Below are 9,920 nucleotides of genomic sequence, written 5' to 3' on the forward strand. Positions count from 1 at the left end.
GATCTAACCGCAAGGCGGCAGCGAGGCTGGGGGAGGGGCGCCCGCCATTGCTGAGGCTTAAGTAGGTAAACAAAGCCTGTGGGAAGCTCGAACTGGGTGGAGCCCACCGCAGCTCAAGGAGGCCTGCCTGTTTCTGTAGACTCCACTTCTGGGTAGAGTCTGATAGCTGTCTCACAGCTTTGAAGAGAGCAGTGGATCTCCCAGCACGGAGGTTGAGATCTGAGAACGGAGAGACTGCCTGCTCAAGTGGGTCCCTGACACCTGAGTAGCCTAACTGGGAGACATCCCCCACTAGGTGCAGACTGACACCTCACACGGCGGGGTACACCCCTGAGACAAAGCTTCCAGAGCAAGAATCAGACAGCAGCACTTGCTGTTCAGCAATATTCTATCTTCTGCAGCCTCTGCTGCTGATACCCAGGCAAACAGGGTCTGGAGTGGACCTCAAGCAATCTCCAACAGACCTACAGCTGAGGGTCCTGAGTGTTAGAAGGAAAACTAACAACCAGAAAGGACACCCACACCAAAACCCCATCAGTACGTTACCAGCATCAAAGACCAAAGGCAGATAAAACCAGAAAGATGGGGAAAAGGGGCAGAAAAGCTGGAAATTCAAAAAATCAGAGCGCATCTCCCCCTCCAAAGGAACACAGCTTATCACCAGCAACGGATCAAAGTTGGACGGAGAATGACTTTGACGAGTTGAAAGGAGAAGCCTTCAGTTGATCAAACTTCTCAGAGCTAAAGGAGGAACTACGTACCCAGCGCAAAGAAACTAAAAATATTGAAAAAAGAATGGAAGAATGGATAACTAGAACTATCAATGCAGAGAAGGCCATAAACGAACTGACAGAGATAAAAAACCATGACATGAGATCAAGGCTTTTCTACAGAAACTCCTATTTCTTCATTTTCTCCTTTAATCACCTACACTCCTGTCACTCCAGGTGTACCTCTTGTAATACAACACTTCATTATCTGAAGTACTCCATTATCTCCAGGCTCACAATGTGAATTAAGGGATTTTCAAATTTTTTGACATAACCTAAGGCAAGAAATACACTATACACAACAACTTAGTAAGTACACAAACAAAAAAAAAGGCCCAAAATTTCATGAAGCAGTATTTTAATAGTCTGATATGTTCTATTTCAGTCTTTTAAAACAGTGATTGGCCAGGAGCAGTAGCTCACGCCTGTAGTCTCAGCACTTTGGAAGGCTGAGGTAGGTGAATTACCTGAGGTCAGCAGTTCAAGACCAGCCTGTCCAACACAGTAAAACCCCTGTCTCCACTAAAAATGCCAAAAATTAGCCAGATGTGGTGGCAGGCGCCTATAATCCCAGCTACTTGGGAGGCTGAGGCAGGAGAATCACTTGAGCTTGGGAAGCGGAGGCTGCAGTCAGCTGAGATCACGCCACCACACACCAGCCTAGGCGACAGGGTGAAACTCTGTCTCAAAAAATAAAATAGTGATCATAACTAAAATGATTTCATAAATCAAGGTATGAACTAAAGTTTAAAACAATAAATCAGTATAGGCCAGGCATCGTGGCTCACACCTGCAATCCCAGCAATTTGGGAGGCCAAAAAGCCAGGTGGATCACTTGAGCTCAGGAGTTCCCGGCAAGCCTGGGCAACATAGTGAGACCCCATCTCTACAAAAAATTCTTAAGTTAGCTAGGCATGGTGGCACATGCCTGTAGCTACTTGGGAGGCTGACGTAGGAAGATCGCTTAAGCCGGGGAGATTGAGGCTGCAGAGCTGTGATCGTGCAACTGCACTCCAGCCTTGGTGAGAAAGTGAGATCCTGTCTGAGAAAAAAAAAAAAAAAAACAGAAGTATAATACATCTTCACCAAGTGTTTATTCTAGAAATGAGGGTTGGCGTAACAACCAAAAACGAACTAATGCAATTCACCACATTAAAAGTAAAATCTAGGTCGGGCCAGGTAGCTCACACCTGTAATTCCAGCACTTTGAGAGGCCAATGTGAGCGGATCACCTCAGGTCAGGAGTTTGAGACCAGCCTGGCCAACATGGTGAAACCCCATCTCTACTAAAAATACAAAAAAAATTAGCTGGGTGTGGTGGTGCACACCTGTAATCCCAGTTACTGGGGAGGCTGAGGCAGGAGAATCGCTTAGATCCAGGAGGCGGAGGTTGCAGTGAGCCAAGATCCTGCCACTGTACTCCAGCCTGGGTGACAGAATGAGACTCTGTCAAAAAAAAAAAAAAAGAAGAAGAAGTAAAATCTAGCCAGACACAGTGGCTCATGCCTGTAATCCCAACACTTTGGGAAGCTGGCATGGGAGGATCGCTTGAGCCCAGAAATAGTGAGACCTCATCTGTACAAAAAATTAAGTTAGCTAAGCATAGTAGCAGGGGCCTATAGTCCAAGTTACTCAGAAGGCTGAGGTAAGCGGGATCATCTGAGCCCAGGAGGTGGAGCTGGTGCCTAGATGACACCACCACACTCCAGCCTGGGCAACAGAGTAAGATCCTGTCTCAAAAAAAAAAAAAAAGGTAAAATTACATCATGTTCTCAATAGAGCCCAAAACAGCATTTTACAAGAGTCAACACCCATTCATGAAAAAATAACTCTCAACAAAATAGGAACAGAAGAGTACTTCCCCAAAACTCTAAAGGACATCTACAAAAATTCTACAGCTAAAATTACATGTAATGAGAAAAGACTAAAATTGCTTTTCCCTTATGACAGGGACAAGGCAAGGGTGTTTGCTCTCATCACTTATTTCCAACAATGTATTGAAGGTTCTAGCCAACACAATAAGGTAAGAAAAATATATAAAGGGCATCTGGTTTTGAAAAGTAGTAAAATTATTTTTTCCCAGCCGACATGATCACCTGTGTAGAAAATCATACAGAATTATTAAAGACATTGCCAGAACTAAAAAATGAGTATAGCAATGTTGTAGGATATAAGGCCAATATAAAAATAAACCAGTTGAAGGGACAGAGGAGCCATATGAAAGAATTACCAATAGCCAAAGCTGAAAGAATCTGAGCAACAAAATAAATAAAACAGTACTGGATAATAACACAAATTATAAAATAAAAATACAGAGATCTACACTAATATAAACATATAATTAAACAAATAAATAACTTGGAAAAAATAGAGAAATCTCCCTGGCAGAAAAGTTCCAAAAAATTTACATAGATATTCTAGCCTCAGGGAGATGGAGCATAACTCCTCATTCTTTTAGTGAGGGCTGCACATACTTCCTTCCAAAATGTTTAGTATGAAAATGAGGAAACGAGTAGCTTTACAGTGGAGAACCTGGCTAATGCTACATCAGCCAGGTTATCAAAGTTAACATCAACAATAATAACACACGTTGATAATATGTACCCTTGATTTGACATAAAACAGCTCTTAACTAACCTCTGTGGTCTTCTTGCCAAAAACCCCTAACACCAATCTAATCCTAAGAAAAAGAGTAGACATACACTGGTGACTTTAGAATTACCCGCAGAACGTTTTATTTTGAGGCAGTCTCGTTTTGTCGCCCCGGCTGGAGTGCAGTTGGGTGTGATCACAGCTCACTGCAGCCTTGAACTCCTGGGCTCAAGTGATCCTCCCAGGCCTCAACCTCTCCTCCCTCAACCTCGACCTCCTCAACATGCCCAGCGCCACCATGCCCAGCTCATATTTATTTTTTTTTGTAGAGATAGGGTCTTGCCATGTTGCCCAGGCTGGTCTCAAACTCCTGGGCTCAAGCAGTCCTCCTGCTGTAGCCTCCCAAAGTGCTGGGATTACAGGCGTGAGCCACCACACCCGGCCTTTGGGATGTTTTTTAAAACTACTCCATTTCAAGCCCATTCCCAGAGATTCTGGTGCTCTTGATATGGAGAGGGTCTAGAAATCTCCATTTCTCCATTTTAGGAAGTTATCTGGGGGACTCATTTGTACACATCAGATTTAAAATCATAGATTTATCGTGGAGGAGATACAAAGAATGCCTTTTTTATACTACTGTTATCAATCCTGGACTGTATGTGTATTGATTTTAAAGAGCAACCAAAGATAGCTTGACACAGTTGAAATTTGCATTTCTCTTGCTCCTAGAAAAAATTAGTAATTTTATACAAATTTTTGAATTTTTTTTAAAGGAAAATAGCAGACAAACCCCAAGTGAAAGAAAACTATACAAAACACCTGGCCAGGTCTCCTCAAAACTTTCAAGGTTGGCTGGGCACGGTGGCTTATGTCTCTACAAAAAGTAAAAAATTAGCAGGTGTAGTGGCGCATGCCTGTAGTCCCAGCTGCTCAGGAGGCTGAGGTGGGAGGACCACTTAAGCCCAGGAGGTAGAGGCTGCATTGAGTCATAATCACACTACTGCACTCCAGTCTGGAAGACTGAGTGAGACCATCTCAAAACAAAACAAAACAAAGAACTCTCAAGGTCATCAAAAACAAGGAACGTCTGAGAAATGGGCACAACCAAGAGGAGCCTAAAAAGACATGATGACTAAATGTAATATATTTGGAATGGGACCATGGAACAGAAAAAGGACATTGGGTAAAAGAAACACTAAGGAAATTTGAACACAGTATGGCTAATAATATCTAATAATTATCAACATTAGTTAATTGTGATGAACCATATGAATGTAAAATGCTAATAAGAGAGACTGCATGTTGAGTATGAGAATTCTGTATTATCTTCACAACCTTTCTATAAATCTATAACTATTCTAAGATTAAACGCTTATTTTTTAAAACTCAGACTGATTATGGAAAGTTTATCCATTTTATGGTATGTAAATTTCACTCAATAAAAATTATAATAAAGAAATCAGCTGGTCGTGGTGGCTCATGCCTATAACCCCAGCACTGTGGGAGGCCAAGGCGGGCAAATCACAAGGTCAAGAGTTCAAGACCAGCCTGGCCAACACGGTGAAACCCTGTCATTACTAAAAATACAAAAATTAGCCGGGCATAGTGGCGCGCACCTGTAGTGCCAGCTACTCAGGAGGCTGAGGCAGGAGAACCACTTGAACTCAGGAGGCAGAGGATGCGGTGAGCTGAAATCGCGCCACTGCCATCCAGCCTGGGCAACAGAGCGAGACTGCGTCTCAAAAATAGAATAAAATAAAAAAAAAATCAATTATGTTTCTATATGTAGCAACAATCAGAAACTGAACATTTTAAAGTACCATTAACATTAGCATAAGAAATATGAAATTTTTAGGGATAAATTTGTCAAAAGGTGTACAAGGCTTAGAAACTGAAAACTACAAAATACTGTTCCAAGAAATTGAAGAAGATCTAAATAAATGAAGAAATAAAACATATTAGTGGGTTAAACTCAATACTGTTCAAATGTCATCAATTCTCTTAAAAGACTTAAGAGATTCAAGGCAACCTTAAGCAAAACTAAGCAGGTTTCTTTTTTGAGAGAGAAATGACATACTGATTCTAAAATTTTTATGAAAATGCAGAAGACCTAGAATATCCAAAATAACTCCGAAAAAGATGAACAAAGTTGGAAACATTATACTGCCAATTTCAAGACTTATCTAAAAGCTACAGAAATCAAGGCAGTCTAATAATCGTGTGTGTAAATAAATAATAAATGCAACAAAATACAGAGTCCAGAAATAGACCCAAATTTATGGTTAGCTAATTTCCAACAAAGCTGCAAAAACAAGTCAATGAAAATATCTTTAACAAATGGTACCAGAATGCTGTTATAGTCATAGACAAACAAACAAAACAAAACAAAAAAACCTTGACCTTTACCTCACCTCATAAACAAAAATTAACTCTAAATTATCACAGACCTAAATCTAAGAACTACAACTTTAAAACTTCTTAAAATATGGAAGAAAATGGCCGGGCGCAGTGGCTCACGCCTGTAATCCCAGCACTTTGGGAGGCCGAGGTAGGCGGATCACAAGGTCAGGAGATCCTGACCATCCTGGCTAACGCAGTGAAATCTCGTCTGTACTAAAAATACAAAAAAATTAGCCAGGTGTGGTGGCGGGCACCTGTAGTCCCGTCACACGGGAGGCTGAGGCAGAAGAATGGCGTGAACCCGGGAGGCGGAGTTTGCAGTGAGCCAAGATTGCGCCATTGCCCTCCAGCCTGGGCGATAGAGCAACACTCCGTCTCAGAAAAGGAGAAAGGAAGGGAGGAAGGGAGGCATGGGGTGGAGGGAGGGAGTGAAGGGGAAAGGAAAGGGAGGAGGGAAGGGAGGAAGAGAGGAGGGAAGGGAGGAAGGGAGGGAGGAAGGGAGGGAGGAAGGAATATATAGAAGAAAATATTGGTGACCTTGAGTTTGGTAGATTTAACACAACAAAAAACGCACAAATCAGAGGAGAAAAAAATAGTCCATCAAAATTAAAACCGCTGCCCTTCGAAAGACACTGTATCTAGGGCAAACCACAGACTGGGAGAAAATATTTCCAAAGCATACATTTGAAAAACGACTTGTACCTACAATTTTTTTTTTTAATTCTTACAACTTGAAAATAAGACAATTCACTAATAAAATAGGCAAAAGGCCCAGGCGCGGTGGCTCACGCCTGTAATCCCAGCACTTTGGGAGGCCTAGGCGGATGGATCATCTGAGATAAGGAGTTTGAGATAAGGAGTTTGAGATAAGGAGTTTGAGATCCGCATGGCCAAAATGGCAAAATCTCATCTCTACTAAAAATACAAAAATTAGCTGAGTGTGGTGGCAGGCGCCTGTAATCCCAGCTACTCGGGAGGCTGAGGCAGAAGAATTCCTTGAACCTAGGAGGTGGAGGTTTCAGTGAGCCAAGATTGCACCACTGCACTCCAACCTGGGCGACAAAGCAAGATTCCATCTCAAAAAAGAAAAAAAGAAAAAATGAAATAGGCAAAAAATTTAAAGGGACTCTGGAACCAAAGAAGACACAGATGGCAGATAGGCACTTGAAAAGATGCCCAACATTAGTCATCAGAAAACTGCAAATTGAAAACTATAGTAAGATACCACTACTTATACATTAAAATAGCTAAAATTAAAAAGGCTAACCATACTGAGTATTGGTGAAGATATGGAGCAACTGGAACTCTCATATACGTATTTGTGAGAATGTAAAATAAACAAGTTGAAACCACTTTGGAAAGCTGTTTGGAATTTTTTTTAAGTGATACATATACCTAGCATATACCTAACCATTCTACTACTAGGAATTTAAAAGGAATGAAAAGCTTAGGTCCTTCATATGAAAGCATAGCACATACGATTATATAAAAGAGAGAGAGAAGGAGAGAAAGTCCTATGTCCTCATGAAGATTTATACATGAATGTTCATAATAGATTCATTTCTAATAGCTGACAAATGGATACAACCCAAATATTTATCAATAGGTAAATGGATAAATTGTGGCATATTCACAACAGAATACTCAGCAATAAGAAGTTATGCATATAACAAAATACATTAATTGCAAGATAATTATGCTGAGTGAAAGAAGCCAGGAAAAAAATACATATTTATATAAAATTCTAGAAAATGCAAACTAGGCCTGGCACAGTGGCTCACACCTGTAATCCCACCACTTTGGGAGGCCGAGGCGGGCGGATCACGTGAGGTTGGGAGTTTGAGATTTCCTTATATTTGTTTTCTCCCAGTCTACGGTTTGCCCTGTAGTTACAGTGTTTTTCAAAGGGCAGAGGTTTTAATTTTGATGGACTATTTTTTTCTCCTATGATTTGTGCGGTTTTTGTTGTGTTAAACAATGTTAAAAAAATAATGAACTTAGGCAGGCATGGTGGTGCCTGCTTGTAATCCCAGATACTCAGGAGGCTAAGGTGGGATCACCTAAGCCCAGGAATTCCAGACCAGCCTGAGCAACACAGTGAGACACCATCTCAAATAATAAAATAAAAGAAATGAACTTGTTAACTATTAATACAATCTAAGGGAATAAAAACATATAAGGTATTAGAACCATAGCCTTTTGAAAACCACCCCATTGCATCTGCCATCCAATGAAGATATTAGAAGCAATTCTAAGCTTAAAAAAAAAAAGTAGAGCCATAGGCAGTCCTCATACTACAAAGAATATCAAATAATTTAATCCAACCTCCTCATTTTATAGCAGAGAATGTCAAGCCTAGAGAGGTTAAGTCAAATGCTGAAGGTCTCATTAAAGTAGAGCCCAGACTATAACTAAACCTGTACAATTTTAATTTAAGAGGCATTTTAGGATCAGTTACCATTCCATTATCATACTGATAAATTTTCTATTCAACCATATTTAAAAACTGAGCATTTACTAGGCATTGTAGCAGTATATGGCAACTCTTACCCTCAAGGAGCTTTCAGTGTAAATTTGTAAGACTTAGCATATATTCCAGGTATAAACATTTTCTTTTTCATAAATTCTGCCTTTGTAGCTCAAACTAATGGTGTGTCTGTGATCCAATAAAACTTTGTTTCCCAAAATAGGCAGTGAGCCAAAGCAGGCCCTTGAGTTGTAGTTTGCTCCCTGCTTTACACAAATCCCACATGCCCCACCCCTGCTGAAAACTCTTCAAGAACCCTCTTCTCTACTACATTTTGGATAAACTCCAAACTCCCCCAAAGCCCAAAAGCCCTTGCACCATCTCCCTTAGGATCCCTTGCCTTCTCTCCGTCTACTCCTAGAGAAGGTCAAACTTTTCTCCCCTGAGAACAGTTGGACAAGAAGCTCCCTGTGCCTGGCATGCTTTTCACCCTCTCATCCTTCTCATCTCCTAGGTTTACCCTAACTCATCACCCCTTCAAAGCAGCTTCTCTCCTCTCTCCTCCCTTCTCATGCTCTGCTCGCTTCATCCACTTTGATCTTCCTGGTCTATCAGAATTTGCAATTACTTGCCTTCTTACACGTTTGCTTCTCCCCAACTAGAAGATCAACTCCAGGAGAGCAGGGATCTTGTCCTCAGTCCCTAGCAGAATGTCTGAGAGATTAAAGGTGTTATACATTCAACAAATATTTACTGAGGACCTACTATGTGGCAGACACCAATCTGGGTGCTTGGGATGTATGAGAGAACAGAAAGACAAAGATCTTTGCGCTGCAGGGCTTACTACAGTCAGGGCAGACAGAGCCAAAAACAATAAATTTTAAAAATATATATATGGTATTTTAGAAGGAACTGAGTGTTGTGATGTATAGGGAAACTCTCTAACCATGTTTTTCCCCTGCTCACACAACAATAATCAACACAGAAAAATTCTGTGACCATGTGTGTGGAATTTTCTCCCCCACACACCAAACAGCTGGGTGCCCTGTAATTCAGTTCAGACACTATCTACCTGGAGATGGTAACAGATCCCACATCCCACATGTTGAGGGCTCAGTCCCAAGACTGCCCTCCGCCACCCCAGTCTTCGCCCACTAAACCTGTTGCAAGTCTGGGCCTCCAGAACTTCTGACAGACAGGCTCTTTTGAGTTTGATTAATGTAAAAGCATAATTTTTTAAAAAATAAAACCTACAATGTTAATGGAACAAGAATCAAAGTATGCTCCCAATGGTTTAAATGGTTTAAAAAAATTGTTTTTTTTTTTTTTAATGCATTCTCAATTTACATAGAGTTTGTTTGACTTGGTTATTTTTGTAATTATGCATGTAATGAAAAAAAATCAATCTCATATAACCGGTTTTTCCAAATAAACATTTAAAAAATGAAAGAATGCAGACAGGCAGCCTGTGAGCTATCTGCCCACAGATACTATTTGGCCCACATAGTGTTTTTAAAAATCTTAATTTGTTGTTAACCTTTAAAATAGGATAGGCATTGTAGTTCATGCCTGTACCCCCAACACTTTGAAAGGCAGAAGACAGAAAGACTGCTTGAAGCCAGGAGTTCAAGATCAGCCTGGGAATCACAGCAAGACCCCATCTCTACAAGAATTTTTTTTTTTTTTTTTTT

General features: G+C 40.8%; 1 protein-coding gene across 3 annotated transcripts in view; it reads right to left on the minus strand.

Moving 5' to 3' along the window:
• The window catches only part of BLTP3B (bridge-like lipid transfer protein family member 3B), a 116,489-nt gene that overhangs the window by 84,753 nt on the left and 21,816 nt on the right, over positions 1-9,920 (minus strand). The gene's annotated exons all lie outside the window — the stretch shown is intronic.

Source organism: Rhinopithecus bieti, unplaced genomic scaffold (genome assembly GCF_001698545.2).
Source record: "Rhinopithecus bieti isolate Rb0 unplaced genomic scaffold, ASM169854v2 scaffold_15133, whole genome shotgun sequence".
NCBI classification, from domain to species: domain Eukaryota; kingdom Metazoa; phylum Chordata; class Mammalia; order Primates; family Cercopithecidae; genus Rhinopithecus; species Rhinopithecus bieti.